Below are 17,095 nucleotides of genomic sequence, written 5' to 3' on the forward strand. Positions count from 1 at the left end.
TCACCAGCTGAAGATTCGGGACTCAGATATTCTTAAGACAACTTTCAGGACCTGATATGGCCATTATGAGTTCCTTGTGATGTCTTTTGGGCTGACCAATGCCCCAGTAACATTCATGCATCTGATGAACAGTGTGTTTCAGCTTTATCTTGACTCGTTCATTATTGTATTCATTGATGACATCCTGGTGTACTCTCGTAGCCAGGAGGAGCATGCCCAGCATCTGAATATTGTGTTACACCGGTTGAAGGAGGAGAAACTTTATGCAAAGTTCTCCAAGTGTGAGTTTTGGCTTAGTTCAGTTGCGTTCTTGGGACACGTGGTGTCCAGTGAGGGTATTCAGGTAGACCGAAGAAGATAGATGTGGTTTAGAGTTGGCCCAAACCGTCCTCAGCCACGGAGATTCGAAGTTTTCTCGGTTTGGCTGGTTATTACCGTCATTTTTGGAGGGTTTCTCATCTATTGCATCGCCCTTGACTAAATTGACCTAAAAGGGTGCTCCTTTTAGGTGGTCGGAGGAGTGCGAGGAGATCTTTCAGAAGCTCAAGACTGCTTTGACCACGACTCTATTTCTAGTTCTACCATCAGCTTCTGGTTCTTACACAGAGTATTGTGATGCCTCGTGGATCTGTATTGGGTGTGTTATGATGTAGGAGGGTAGAGTGATTGCTTATGCTTCACGCCAGTTGAACCCCCATGAGAATAACTATCCTATCCATGACCTTGAGTTAGCAGCTATTGTTCACGCCTTGAAGATTTGGCGGCACTATTTGTATAGGGTCCATTGTGAGATTTACACTGATCATCGAAGTTTGCAGCATCTGTTCAAACAGAAGGATCTTAACTTGCGTCAGTGGAGGTGGTTGGAGCTTCTTGACTATGATATCACCATTTTGTACTATCCTGGGAAGGCCAATGTGGTGGCTGCTACCTTGATTTTGGGGGCGGAGAGTTTGGGGAGCTTAGCATATCTTCCAGCAGCAGAGAGGTCATTGGCATTGGATGTTCAGGCCTTAGCCAGCCAGTTTGTTAGAATGGATATTTCTTAGCCGAGTCAAGTATTGGCTTGTGTGGTCTCTCGGTCTTCCCTTTATGATCGTATCAGGGAGCGTCAGTATGATGACCCCCACCTGCTTGTCCTTAAGGACACGGTCCAGCATGGTGATGCTAAGAATGTCACTATTGGGGATGATGATGCATTGAGGATACAGGGCAGGCTATGTGTGCCCAATGTAGATGGTTTGCGTGAGTTGATTCTCCAGAAGGCCCACAGTTCGCGGTATTCTATTCATCCGGGTGCCGAAAAGATGTATTAGGACTTGAGACAACATTACTGGTGGAGGAGAATGAAGAAGGACATAGTGGAGTATGTAGCTCAATGTCTAAATTGCCAGCAAGTAAAGTATGAGCATCAACGGCTAGGTGGGTTGCTTCAGAAGTTAGAGATTCCAGAGTGGAAGTGGGAGAGGATCACTATGGATTTCGTCGTTGGGCTTCCACGTACTCAGCGGAAGTTTGATGCAGTTTGGGTGATTGTGGACCATCTGACCAAGTCAGCTCATTTCATTCCTGTGATGACTACCTATTCTTCCGGGCAACTAGCTCGAGTGTATATCCACGAGATCGTCAGGCTTCATGGCGTACCGATATCTATCATCTTTGACCGGGGTACGCAGTTTACATCACGGTTCTGGAGGGCTGTACAACATGAGTTGGGTACTCGAGTGGAGTTGAGCACAATATTTCACTCTCAGATGGACGGGCAGTCCAAGCGCACTATTCAGATATTAGAGGATATACTCCGTGCGTGTGTGATGATGTTTGGGGGTTCATGGGATCAGTTCTTGCCACTAGCGGAGTTTGCCTACAACAACAATTATTAGTCGAGCATACAGATAGCACCGTATGAGGCTCTGTATGGTAGGCAGTGTAGGTCTCTAGTGGGCTAGTTCGAGCCGCGGAGGCTAGATTATTGGGTACAGATTTGGTTCAGGATGCTCTAGAGAAGGTTAAGGTGATTCAGGATAGAATACGCACAGCCCAGTCCAGATAGAAGAGTTATACGGATCGGAAGGTTTGTGATGTTGCATTTATGGTTGCAGAGCAGGTCTTGCTTCGGGTGTCACCCTTGAAAGGTGTTATGAGGTTCGGAAGGAAGGGCAAGCTGAGCCTGAGGTTTATCGATCCATTTGAGGTATTGCGACGTGTTGGGGAGGTTGCTTATGAGCTTGCCTTGCCTCCCAGTCTAGCAGGAGTTCATCCAGTATTTCATGTTTCTATGCTCCGGAAGTATCACTGCGATCCGTCTCACGTGTTGGATTTTAGCTCAGTCCAGTTGGACAAGGATTTATCTTATGTTGAGGAGCCAGTGGCGATCTTAGATAGGCAGGTTTGATAGCTGAGGTCGAAGAATATTGCTTCTGTGAAGGTTTAGTGGAGGGGTCAGCCGGTCAAGGAGGCGACTTGGGAGACCGAACATGATATGCACAGCCATTATCCTTATCTTTTTACCACTTCAAGTATGTATCTATGCTCGTTCGAGGATGAACGATTGTTTTAAGAGGGGGAGGATGTAACGACCCGGCCGGTCATTTTGAGTTATTTACCCCGACCCCCTATTTACTGCTTTCCCCGTATCTGTTTCTGCTTATGTGACTTGCCGGGAGGTCTTGTTTTTGGTTTCGGAGTGTTTTGGGACACTTAGTCCCTAAAACAGAAGCTTAAGTCTTAGGATTTTGACCGTAGTCAGAATTGTGTGAAGACGACCCCAGAATGGAGTTCTGTCGGTTCCGTTAGCTCTGTTTGGTGATTTTGGCCTTAGGAGCGTGTTCGGACTGTGAATTTGAGGTCTGTAGCTAATTTAGGCTTGCAATGGCGAAAGTCAAAGTTTTGGGAAGTTTCACCGGGGGGTTGACTTCTTGATATCGGTGTCGGATTCCGATTTCGGAAGTTGGAATATGACTTGTGTGCAAAATTTGAGGTCAATCAGACGTGATTTGATAGGTCAATCGGAAATTTTATAGTTCATTAGGCTTGAATCTGTGTGTAATTCGTGTTTTGATGTTGTTTGAGGTGATTTGAGGGTTCGACTAAGTTCTTATGATGTTTTGGGACTTGATGGTATGTTTGCTTGCGGTCCCGGGGAGCCTTGGGTAAGTTTCGGGTGGTTAACGGGTCTCTTTTGGACCTTGGTTGATGGCTGATGTTTTCTGGTTTCCTCTTACGCGTTTGCGAGAGGATCCTCACGTTCGTGAAGGTGTGGTCTGTGTGTGCATCGCGAACGCGGGAGTGGTGTCGCATTCGCGTTCGCAAAGCTATAATCGCGTTTGCGAAGAGTTAAGTTGAGGGGCAGGTAGATTGGTCCACGCGAACATGAAAGGGTGGTCCCGCTCGCGATGAAGGTGCATCTGGGCAGATTTAAAAGGTTAGAAATGAGGGTTTCGAGTTCATATCATAAAATTGAAGTGGTAGCTCGGTAAAAGGCGATTTTTGGAGAGATTCTTGCGTAGGTGTTTGGGGTAAGCGATTCCTATCCAATTTTGGTCAAATCCCATGATTATGCCTTTAATTCCACAATCTAATTTGTGATTTGGGGTGAAAATATTGGGAAAAAGAGGAAGAATTCTTGAGTTAGATTTTTGAGGTTTTGAATGGGATTTTGTTAGCGGATTTGGGTAAATTTGATATGGTTAGATTCGTACGTGAATGGGATTTCGGGTTTTGTGACTTTTGTCAGATTTTGAGGCGTGGGACCGGGGGTCGGTTTGAGTTAATTTCGGATTTTGGCTTATAATTTTGTGTTTTTCTTATGGAATTGGTTCTTTTAGCCTATATGAATTATATCGTAATGCTTGTGGCTAGATTCGGGGCGTTTGGAGATTTATTCGAGGGGCAAAGGCATTGCGGAGTTGGATTTTGCGCGGTTTGAGGTAAGTAACAGTTTTAAATCTGGTCCTGAGGGTATGAAACCCCGGATTTTGGTATGATGTGATTATTTTGGGGGTGATGCACATGCTAGGTTACGGGTATGTGGGCGTGCACCGTGGGGGATTGGGACTTGGTTTTTCCCGTGAGACTGCAAAGTCGAATAGCTTATTGTTAATTACATGTTCGTCTGTCTTCTAGAAATTTGTCTGCCATTCATGTTAGAAACAATGCTTAGGCCATATGTTATCATTGTTGGGACCCGCAGCGGTCTAGTACTTGTTGATTAACTACTATTTGTTGTCTTGAACTTAGTTACAGTGCTACTTGTGAGTCACAACTCTGTTTTCTTTTGTTTTCTTGTTGACACTTGTTATTATCTCTTTTGGCTGATTTGTATGATTTTTGAAAGCCCGAGAGGGCTAGAGAGTTTAGTGACTGAGATAGGGCCTGAGTACCGAGCTGTGAGCTATGTGAGGGTATATGGATCGGGTTGCACGGCGCAACGAGCCTTATGGCTATTTCTGGACTGTGGATCGGGTTGCACGCTGCAACAAGCCTTATGGTTATTTATGGACTGTGGATCGGGTTGCATGCCGCAACGAGCCTTATGGCTACTTATATGATTGGGTCGGGCTGTACGCCGCAACGATTTAGCCCTTGGGCTGAAAGGAGCCCCTCCGGAGTCTGCACACCCCTAGTGAGCGCAGTTACCTATTGAGTGTGAGTACAGAGGGCTGAGAGCCGAGTAATTTGAGTTGTTGTGACGAGTTGAGTGTCTATTGCCCTAAGAGGTTGTACTTGCATTTTTTCATTTGTTGATGCACTTAGTTGCTATCTGTCATTGTTGTGAAATTCCTGAAAGATTTTATATCTTGATTACCTGAACTTTAACTGTATAAAACTAATTTGACTTAAACTGCCGGATGTGAAAGTATGTCGATTCTTTGCTGGAATTATTGAAAATGAACTGTAACTGTATAGCTCGTCACTACCTTCTCAGTTCCTTATCTATTTTTGTTACTTACTGAGTTGGTTGTACTCACACTACACCCTGCACTTCGTGTGCAGATCCAGGTGTTTCCGGTCGTAGCGGGTGTTGATATTTGAGCAGCTGATTTCGGAGACTATCGAGGTAGCTGCATGGCGTTCGCAGGCCTTGGCTCTCCTTTATTATCTTATTCGCATTTCAGTTCTTATTCCTTAGATGTTGTATTAGACTGCTCCTGGTATAGATGCTCATATACTCAGTGACACCCCGATCTCGGGCTATTTTTCTGCACTTATGCTTTGGGGTTTAACCCATTTTTATGAAAGGCTCCGGTTAGTTTAAATATATTAATTCATTTCTGTTAAATGTTGAAAGCGTTTTGGAGATGTCGGCTTGTCTAGTATCACGATAGGTGCCATCACGACGGGTTAGGTTTTGGGTCGTGACAAACATTTGGGCGGTGGAGTTAGGATCAGGTATGGTGATTCGTATGTTCTATGGATTTGGAGACTGGGAGTTCTCAGAAGCAGATTGTTTCATGGTTGTGGACTGTGAAATATGGCCAAAGCTAGCCAGATTGTCCGTTCGGGGATGATCAGAGTTGATTTGGGGGCCCATTGGTAGGCCCAATGAGGATGTGTATTCTGTATCTGATCGAATTTGCTTGCTCCTGCGCAGCTTTTACCACAGGTATATCGTCGGGCGGAATAGATGTTATTCATGTCTTGGTCTGTATTATGTGTTCCTCTCTTATGCTATGACGATTTGTGAGGGTTACATGGTTCTTCGCACGCATATTGTAATTCAGTTTAGGCCTCATGGCGCTATGGGCGAGATGGACTTCATGATGTTGATTTGCTTATTGCACCACAGCTGTGCTTGTCCTTCTCAGTATTATGTGTTCCTAATAATGTTTCCCACATTTATATTTTGTGCACTCTATTGTATTTGATATTGACGCACATGGGATCAGTAAGCTCGAGTATTATGGCTCGATGGGTACCCTATGTGGATCGATATGATGGGATCGGGTTGCACGCCGCAGCAGTACTGTGATGAAATGTAACTCCTGATGTTTACTCCGTGCAGTTTTGCTTTCACCTTGTTGAAAATAGTTAATAGGAAAATGCTAAAATTTCCCTGGCTGCTTAACTTGTTTAGTAGTCTTTTTATTTAGCTCTCTTACTGTTATCTGTCATGTCTGAAATATTACTTATCGGTGGGGCTGCTTGTATTAGCTGAGATGAGGTTTCTAGACTTGAGAATGGCACTATTGTATTGGGATGAGGAAGGTTTGGAAGAATAATACTAAATATTATTGAGGATTTGGGCAATGGCCCTGGTCGGATGAGTAAGTTTCTTGGCTTATTGATCAGATGAGTAGTTAAGAGGTTATGCGTGTTTCTTTCATCATCGGTAGGGTATGAAGGTTTTGAACGAGACTCTAATCGATATGAGGTCTGCTACCGGCACCGGATTTGTTTTTTTTTTGCAGTAATAGTGGTCACCAGTTCCTGCTGTGAGTGTCTGAGTGATGGGGTGTACCGTGTGATTTCATCTTGGGGTTATGGTTATGACCTAATACAACTTATTCAGGTTTATACAGTGTGTAGATGTGAGATTCGGGTTTTGTAATGAATTCGGGATGTTAGAGATTGAGTTCTAAGGTTTAAGGACCAAGGTTGAAGTAAGGATCTCTAGTTATGTTGCGTTGGCAAACTTATATGGAGCAGGGTGACGTGGGATTACCCCCGGGTATCTGCATAGTAAGGTTACACCGTGATTTGATAGATTTGGAACAACTCCTGGCACGTTCGAGGACGAACGTATGTTTAAGTGGTGGAGGATGTAACGACCCGACTAGTCGTTATGAGCACTTGCACTTTTCTCGGTAGTTTGAGGGCACGAGTATCCCCGCATTATGTATTATGTGATGAACCGATAGGTTATCTTATGTTTTAGAACCTAATTCTGTATTTCGAAGCCTCAAATACCTCATTTTAGCCCTCCTCAATTTGCGTGCACAGTCCGGTTGTTTTTTCGGAAAGATTTTATGTTAAAAACTGATAAAAATGTGAAATATTTGCCTTAAAAACCATTTGAGTTGACTTTGGTCAATGCTTTTAGCAAACAGACTCGGATCCGTATCGTGATTTGGGACTTGGGCATATGCCCGAAATCGAATTCGGAAGTCCCTACCTTGAGCTATCGCATTTTGTTGAAATTTGAAAGTTTAAAGGCTTAATGAATATAAAGGTTTGATCGATGTTTGAAATTGATGATACCGAGTCCGTATTTTGGTTCTGGAACCCTGTATAGGTTCATTTCTATATTTATGACTTGTCTGTCAAATTTGGTGAGAAATGGAGTTGGTTTGATGTGATTAGGATATCTGATTGTTGAAATGGAAGTTTTAAAGTTTTCTTGAAAATTTCTTTTGATTTGGTGCTCAATTCGTAGTTTTAGGTAGTATCTTGGCGATTTGGTCGCGCGAGCAAGTTCATATAGTGTTTTTAGACTTGTGTGCATATTTGGTTTAGAGCCCCGAGGGCTCGAGTGAGTTTCGGATAGGCTACGGAGTGGTTTAGACTTAGAAAAAACAATAGCCGGTGCATCAGGTCTGTTGATCTCGCATTTGCGAGGACTTGATCGCAAACGCGAACCTCGCAAATGCGAAGTCGGGATCGCATTTGCGAAGAGGGAGGGGGCTGGGTCATCTTTGCTTTTGCGAAGAGAAGCCCGCAAATGCAATGTGGGCAGGGTTCGCATTTGCGGGAATATTGTCGCATTTGCGACTGGAATCAGATCAAGGCAGACTCGCATTTGCGATTCAGAAGTTCGCTTTTGCGAAGCACCTTGGCTCGCATTTGTGACATATGCATCGCATTTGCGAAGTTAGCAGGCTCAGAGTTTCTTCGCATTTGTGAGGAATTGATCGCAATTGCGATCGTCGCAATTGTGAACCTTGTGTCGCAATTGCGATAACTGCAGCTGGGTAAAAGAAGGGAAAATGGGATTTTTGTTCATTCTTCAAATTTCCAAAACTAGAAAACCCTAGAGGCGATTTTTCAAAGAACTCTTCTCCCCCAATCCATTGGTAAGTGATTCTAACCTATTTCCTTTCAATCTTTCATTACATTTCATAAGTTTTCAACCTAAAATCTAGTGTTTTCATGGTGGATATTGGGGGTTTGGGTAGAATTAGGGATTTTTGTAAAATTGGGATTTAGACCTCAAATTGAGGTCGGATTTCAAAACAAATTACATAACCGGGCTCGGGGGTGAATGGGTACTCGGTTTTTGGTCCGAATTTCGGGTTTGGACCAAGCGGGCCTTGGAGTTGACTTTTTTCAATAATGACCTAAATTGAATCTTTTGCAATCGTGGGTAGTTCCTAAGGCTTAATGTGAATCGTTTGGTTGGTAAATTGCTAGATTCTATTGGTTCAGAGGCTTGTTTGAAAGGAAAAAGAATTGTGGTTGAGCTTTGAGTTGATCTTCGGAGCGAGGTAAATGTCTTGCCTAACTTTGTTGAGGGAATATTTCCTACTATTTGACATTGTTTGCTACATGTGGGGGTGATACATATATGAGGTGACGAGAATATATGCATGTACCAGGGTTAACCATGCTCGAGGGTAAATTATGTTATAAATTGTGTCTTGTAGAATCACGTGACCTTCTTGCCTAATGCCTTACTTGACTCCTCGATACTAAGAACATAGTATTAAATGTTAGAACTAAGACTTAGCTTATTATAACTTGGTCAAATTTGATGGACTTCTAAGAATACATTGGTGTGTTTAATTCGGTCATCAATATGCATAATCATTAATACAGTGCTACGGCCGATATTCTTGAGATACTAGATTCTATACTTGTGTTGTAGATCATTTGTGAGATTTGTTGGAATACTTAAATAATGAGGTTCTTGCGGGTTTATTGAACTATTGTTGGATTGGAAAGTTGTGATTGGGATACATTTGGAATATTCGTTTAAACACTCTCCTTGATGTTATTTATGCTTCTTGCCTTGTTTATCGTTGATATACATTTGCTTGGTAAGAAAGAGTGTAAAGCACGAAGGGTGATGCCATGCCTTTGTTTATACAATATCATGTGAGGGGGAGTGTAAAGCACGAAGGGTGATGCCGTGCCATATTATTGAGAGTAAAAGCATGAAGGGTGATGCCGTGCCATATTATTGAGAGTAAAAGAACGAAGGGTTATGTCGTGCCATATTATCGAGAGTAAAAGCACGAAGGGTGATGCCGTGCCATATTATTGAGAGTAAAAGCACAAAGGGTGATGTCGTGCCATATAATTTGTGAGTAAAAGCACGAAAGGTGATGCCGTGCCATGTTATGTGAGTGTAAAGCACGAAGGGTGATGCCGTGCCATTTAATTTAAATTATCATGAGTTCATGGCACGATGGGTGTTTTCGTGCAAGTGAGGACAAGGGACATGCATTATGTTGTGATATCTTTCCTTTGTGTATACGTTCATGCCGTTACATTGAGATGTTATTGTTGTATTTATGGTTCTTATGTGACTTGTCGTTAATTCCATGTTCTTGTTCTTTATCTTATTTGTTATTGTGTCACTCATGCCTTCTACTTGCTAAACTTGCGAATACCATGCCTACTTCCTACTGTCATAATTATTTCTTTGTCGTATCTATTTTGGTTGCACTTAGTACATGCCTTCTACCATGTTAGTCATTCATGCTTCTACTTGTTAACGTATAAATCATGTTGTCACCACCCAAACCGATGGGCCGCGACGAGCACCCGTTACCTTACTCAACCGAGTACCAACGTAACATATCTTTCTTTTTACATCATCATATACACGTGACATATGGGCCTAATAGACCAACATCATTATTTATAAACTCAAAACATAGGCCGACAAGGCCGTACAATCTTTCACGTACACGACATATGTCTACAAGCCTCTAAGAGTACATAAATGTCATAAAGGTCGGGAGAGGGCCCCGCCATACTAATCAATACATGTCCTAATCATACTAACCACATAAGCAACTCCGGAACAAATGGAGTGTACCAACATCTTCCGCTGAGCTGATCGCCTACTTGGAGGATTCTCGACCTGTCTATCGAGACCTGCGGGCATGAAACGCAGCGTCCCCGGGCAAAAGGGACGTCAGTACAAATAATGTATCGAGTATGTAAGGAATGAGAATCAGTAAATAATAGACATGAGAGAAACATGGAGTAAAAGACTTGACATGTATGTTTGCATAGCTATGTGAATTATTTCATTTTTATAACATCATTCATATGCGTATAAATATCATACCATGCATAGGTATATGTGTTCATAACATCATAAAGCCTCTGAGGGCATCCCATCATATCATTTTGGCCACTGTGGATAAATCATCAACGTATACCAGCTGATCAGGTGGTGGTGCGTATATAACGCCGTAACCTTTTTCCCATATCCCATTTTAATATAATATACATATATATGCATATATAATGCCATCTGTTCATGGGTTAATGCACATGTATAAACGCATGAAATGCATAAGAAATACGTTAATAAGATTTTCTCGGAATACCATAAAAATAATATGCCTGTCGGATACATTTTATCAAATATGTATTTTGATGAGACCCATGAACAGAAGATATAATAATAAACACGTGGGGAATCAAGAATATAGACACCCCTAATATTTCTATGAATAGAGTCATTTATGGAAGTTGTGCATTTGCTCATTTCGTTCGTGTCGTATAGATCATGCCAAAAGAAAGAAGGGATAGCCTTAACATACCTGGAGTAGGAAAAAAATCCGTATGATGTTCTTGTAAAAGGTTGCATCGTACTCCTTTAGAACCACAAAATTTTACGTTGCTAATAATTCTTGTTTGATTCCTTTTGGTTGCACGAATTCACGTTGAGAGCTTGTAGGAAGATTCTAACGTCTGGTAGTGTCTTTGTATTCATGACATGAGAAAATGAAGTGTTTTTGTACATTACCTTTACAAGTCTTAGTTTTCAAGATATTAAGAATGATGTGGTTTATTATTAACACATTGCTTGCCACCTAGCCAAAATGACTGAGAGTCATTTGGTTAAGAATTAACTTGTTGCTACGTTCTTTCTTTGGTCCTTATCCAAAGTTTTCAATTAATCCACCACTAATTATTAATTAACTAGGTAATGTCCCTTTACCCAATAATTAACTAATTACCCACATAATTAAGAATTATTTTCACTTACTTAAAATACTACTCACTTTTCACATACCTTATACACCTTACTATCATGGTCATGTGGTATCTTGTATGGCACTAGTCCATAAGTACCGAGTATTTTAGCTCGGGCCGTATTTTATCCTAACATGTTGGATGAAAATTCATTTTCTTTGACTTGCTTCCCCTCTTACCTTCATGAATTTACTCATCATTTGTTTGAAATAGTAAAATCCTTATAATCTCTAATTAATCTTTTCCTTGGACTGATGTCAATTACCTTACGACAAATTCAACGTACAATATTACAGGGTGCAACATCATCGTAATTTAATACTGCGAAGCATAACATTATCGTAATGTAGTATTGAAAGGCATAACATCATCGTAATATAATACCGCGGGACGTAATATCGACTTAATATTGCGGGGCATAACATCATTCCCCCCTTTGGAACATTCGTCTTCGAATGTTGACTGATGCTCTTATCATTTTCATAACTTATAGCTCTTCTGAATACCTTAATACTGTCCTTGCCATTTTGGTAGTTGTTCTGTGAATAAGTCCAAAGGCCAGGGCATTCCCCCCTTTAGGACTCTTTCCCATGCCATGACTTGTGATCGAATTCCTTCCAATCTCGTAACTGTTGCTACCTTCTATCATGCAACCTCTACGATACTGACCTTGTAAGTGTGCCTATGTGGCTCTTCTCTCTTTTTTCCCTCCAGCTTTTATCCAATATCTAGGCCTTACTTTGTAAACATATACAAGGCTTAATAGGATGCCTCTCTGGGAATTTATAGGTGTACTGATGTTCTTCGCTCGGTACTTTGTAGAACTTGCGAATATGGCTATATCTTATTTCATAGACCTGGTTATCCATTCGTATGACTTTACTGCATCTACGTAGGTCATACTATACCATAATTCTTACTTAGATTTATCATTACTGAGGTCTGCAACCAACTCTAGGTTACTCTCATTGTTTATCCTTAAGACTGATGGTCTAATCTCATCTCATACTATTGAACTTTTATCCATCTATTGTTGATTTACCTTAATGTTGATTCATCATCTACCACTGATAACTTGATTTTTTATGTAACACCACCGCTAGGGATCGTGTCTCATCGGGGACATCTGGAGTAATTAGATTGATCCACCTAGGGGTGATACTATACTTCCATAATCGTACTTTATAGCATACCAATGTGATTCATCCTATGGGGGTTATTCTAATCCCGTAGAACTCATGAAAATTTCAAATCATTACTCAAGCGAAGGCCCAAACGTCATCCTTTATTTATCACAATTTCACCCTTATTATGCTACCAGGCAGCATCCCATCTCTTCTAAATGCTACTAGTCTTAGACTCCTTTGAGTTCATTCAGGCTATATTAAGCTTTCTATAACTTAGAGAAACCATCAACTCCTTTGTTTTCACGGGCTTAATCCCGAGGACTTATCAATTTTCTTCACCTCCTCACTTGACTTCTTCTTATCCTTACTCTTGTCTTTCTAAAACCTTATCATTTTATCATACTTTAGCTTGCGACCCATACATATCCATTTATACTACTCGCAGCCCTCCTTCAACTTTCTTGCACCATAGATTTCCTTATGTTATCTTGGAACATCAAGCGAAACATCACATCGTCTCTAACTCTTCTTTATTCTCTTAAATAGACCTCTCGGTACCTAGAAACCATAGGCTGGAAGATATGCCACTGACGACACTGCTATCATTCCTGGATACTAAATCCCAGCGCTTCTAGTCTTTTACCTGAAGTATGGACCACTCTCATCCTTCTATACTTGAGTATTTCGTACGTTGTTCACTTTTACCTTACTTACTTTAAAATATCACCTCACATTCTTCTATCTCTTTCATAACCTCTCTCCCATATAAGTATAAATCACATCCGCCATTTGAAGCTCTATTATAATACTTGCACCTCTAGTGCCTATACAGTTCGATGGGAGCTCCGTACTGAATTCTTATGAGGCTGGTATTTTTCTAACTGGCTTTATCATAGAGCCGTTATAGAATATGGTTGTTGTGCTATCTCTCTCGCACCTCTGATATTAAGAGTGATTCTGCTATGTTCTCAATCATGATTCCTATAATTTCTGGTCCAATAATCGGATTCCTGATTTACTTCGTTAATGTAACTCTTTAGTTTCCTCCTTCTTCTGATCGGCCTTTATGTCGGCTTAAGTTATCTCCCGATCTGGGGTTCATGGTATTAGTTATTATGTTTAGCCTTTCATGGGCGCTGAGGAATATGCATGATACTATCCTTTAACAATTTAATCCTTGGTTTATGACCTGGGCCCAATTCTTTCTTTTAACGTATACCAGAATCTTCTACGGCTGTATATGCTGCATGTATAAAACTCTCAACCCTTAAGTGCGTTTATAACATAACCAACTCTGGATCATTGATCGAATAATTCCTTTTGTTCCTTCTGAGCTTTTTTTAAATGTAAGCTATTACTTTTCCTGGTCTTTCTGCCCCCTTATTGTGTGCATACTTAGCTTATCTTAGTTCCCAATTCTGCTGGAATTGTTGTGCAACTCACATGGTCTCGAATATTACTTTTGGTTTCATTTCCCGCTCATTAGCTCCGATAGGTGCCACTTTATTATGGAGTGCATACAATGTTGTAGTGAGACTACTACTATAAGACCATTTCTTCTTTAAGTTACTATGCTTAGGTTGAAGCCTTCTTCCTTATTTCCTCAGCTAGAATTTCGTTATCGTACTTAGGGAGGACCCTCTGAATCTTGTAAAGCTATGAGCTTATTACAGACCTTTTGATGTCCTTCCTTTCCTATAATCATCAGTAGTTGCTTACCTCCATGCCCTTGTGCTTGTAGGGTTGCTTCTAAACTGATATTTTGACTGCCTTCCCAGTTGCACTTTCTTTTATCCCCGTAACACTTATACGGTATCTTTAACTACCCCGACTCCTATTTGAATGTATCTCAAGTATAATAATGACATTACTGCGAGGCTGAATTCTCCATGTTGGGGTTTACTACATTTATCTTGCATGATCTGCTGATTTGTCTGTAACTTCTTATCTAGTCATGACTAGGCTCTTCTTGAATCAACTACTAACTACTCGTCGGCCCATTCTCATATCCATATTTTGCGTAATCTTTCTTGGGTTATTTCCTTGTCTTAACTTACCTCACGTACTGGCTCCTTATCTATCAATAACATCCCGGGCAGGAACCCTTACTTTTTTTTTGACGTCGTGCTTATATAACGTTCTGGAATCATAGCATATTTGTAACATTTGGATAAGTGTAATCTCATCCCTTTCTCATTTTTATCGCATTCTTCCTTTATCATTCCATATTCCCCCCTTTAGGGGAATACTAAGATTTGGAGCTATGACGACCTGCCTATAGATGTTTTTTCTCTTCATCTTTGGCATCATTTCACATCTTCAATGACCCTTACTCGCCTTGCAGTAATCCTTCTATACCAAGGATAACAAAATTCCTCACTCGCAATGGTGACACTTAGTGTAACTGGCACATACAATCCCTTAAGCTTAACTTTGCTTATATTGCTTGCTTTAGGGAAGCGTCTCCCTGAATGACCATTCTCTGAATTCATCATGGATCTTCTTTTGTTGTCCATTCTATTGTTGTCGGAATGCAATATGAAATTCTCATGATGCTGACTATTATCAAATCACTCAGTTCTTAATTCATGTTTAGTTTATCTTGTTCACCAGTCCATACTGATTTCTATTACTCTATGGTCTAACTTTTCTTCTGTTAATCACATTAGAGTCGCAAACTTATTTCTCAAAATGAGGATGTGACTGTATGGCCCATACTCTTTTGTTGTCTTAAGTCCCATCACCTTTCGTATTTTTCTTCATTTGACTATAGATTCTATAACACTCTACTGTTGCCATCCATGTATCATATCTCACTCATAATGCTTCATTATCCCTCTTCGTACTTCCCTGCTAATATTTTTATCTATCACTTTATTCTGAAACTTTAACAAGACATTCTTTCTCTTTTACCTCCCCTTGCCCCATCTACTGGCTCTTCAGGTTGCCTAAGATTCTTTCTCTACTAGGGACGGGAGCCATACTAAGGTGATATTTATCCCTTCAAGGCTTCCAGTGCCTATCTTTGTAGCACTCATATCTAGCTGTACTATTTTAGAGTACACCATCTGGGTGTCTCACAAGGAGATCTATTAGCACAGTTGCAATATCCTTCAGAAATGTCAACTAACGCAAATAATTCATCCACCATTTTGGGTCACTCTAACCCCAGCCGGATCGTGATATTATGTCCTTCTCTTAAACCATGTTTGTTAGCTCCCATAGAGCATAACTTAGATTGGTGTGGCCAATTATACATACCTCTGTTACTGTTGAAGGTAACTCAAAATGCTTATATCTCTCTTCCTGAATTGTATATAATGTTCATCTCTACTAATTAGGTACCTCGTACCCTTCTTCACCTTGCTTCTTTTATTTGTTGAAACTTGTATTTACCTTCTGAATCTTTCATTGCCTTTCACCATAGGGGTGGATAGATATTCCTGCCTTAAGGCTCCTTTTCCAGAAGCTCACCGGGTTCTTTTGACTCAACTCTTTCACAACCGCGTTCAATCCCTTACCAATCATCTTTCTAAATGTAGGCATCGCTGTATTATGAATAAGGTCGAGTTTAGAAAATTGCGTTCTTACAACTTAGCTCTACCACACCATCTAGAGTAAGAAGAAAGAGTGACAGTTCTAACTGCCCTGTAGCCTCCTGCTTATAAGTGTGGTGCACGACACACCCATAAACAAGACTCTACTAGACACGGCTTATAAACTCCCTAGAACAGAACTGCTCTGATACCACTTTTATCACGACCCAAATCGATGGGCCACGATGGGCACCCGGTACCTTACTCAACCGAGTACCAACGTAACGTATCTTTCTTATTACATCATCATATACACGTGACATATGGGCCTAATAGGCCAACATCATCATTTATAAACTCAAAACATAGGCCGACAAGGTCGTACAATCTTTCACGTACACGATATATGTCTACAAGCCTCTAAGAGTACATAAATGTCATAAATGTCGGGAAAGGGCCCCGCCATACTAATCAGTACATGTCCTAATCATACTGACCACATAAGCAACTCCGGAACAAATGGAGTGTACCAACATCTTCCGCTGATCTGATCGCCTACTTGGAGGATTCTCGACCTGTCTATCGATACCTGCGGGCATGAAACGCAGCATCCCCAGGCAAAAGGGACGTCAGTAAGAATAATGTACCGAGTATGTAAGGAATGAAAATCAGTAAATTATAGACATGAGAGAAACATGGAGTAAAAGACTCGACATGTACGTCTGCATAGCTATGTGAATCATTTCATTTTTATAACGTCATGTATATGCGTATAAATGTCATACCGTGCATTGGTATATGTGTTCATAACATTATCAAGCCTCTGAGGGCATCCCATCATATCATTTCGGCCACTGTGGGAAAATCATCAACGCATACCAGCTGATCAGGTGGTGGTGCGTATATAATGCCGTAACCTTTTTCCCATATCCTATTTAAATATAATATACATATATACGCATATATAACGCCATCTAGTCATGGGTCAATGCACATGTATAAATGCATGAAATGCATAAGAAATACATTAATAAGATTTTCTCGGAATACCATAAAAATAATATGCCTGCCGGATAAATTTTATCAAATACGTATTTTGATGCGACACATGAACAGAAGATATAATAATAATTCACGTGGGTAATCAAGAATATAGACACCCCTAATATTTCTATGAGTAGAGTCATTTATGAAAGTTGTGCATTTGCTCATTTCGTTCGTGTCATATAGATCATGCCAAAAGAAAGAAGGGATAGCCTTAACATACCTGGAGTAGGA

Source organism: Nicotiana tomentosiformis, chromosome 8 (genome assembly GCF_000390325.3).
Source record: "Nicotiana tomentosiformis chromosome 8, ASM39032v3, whole genome shotgun sequence".
NCBI classification, from domain to species: Eukaryota; Viridiplantae; Streptophyta; class Magnoliopsida; order Solanales; family Solanaceae; genus Nicotiana; species Nicotiana tomentosiformis.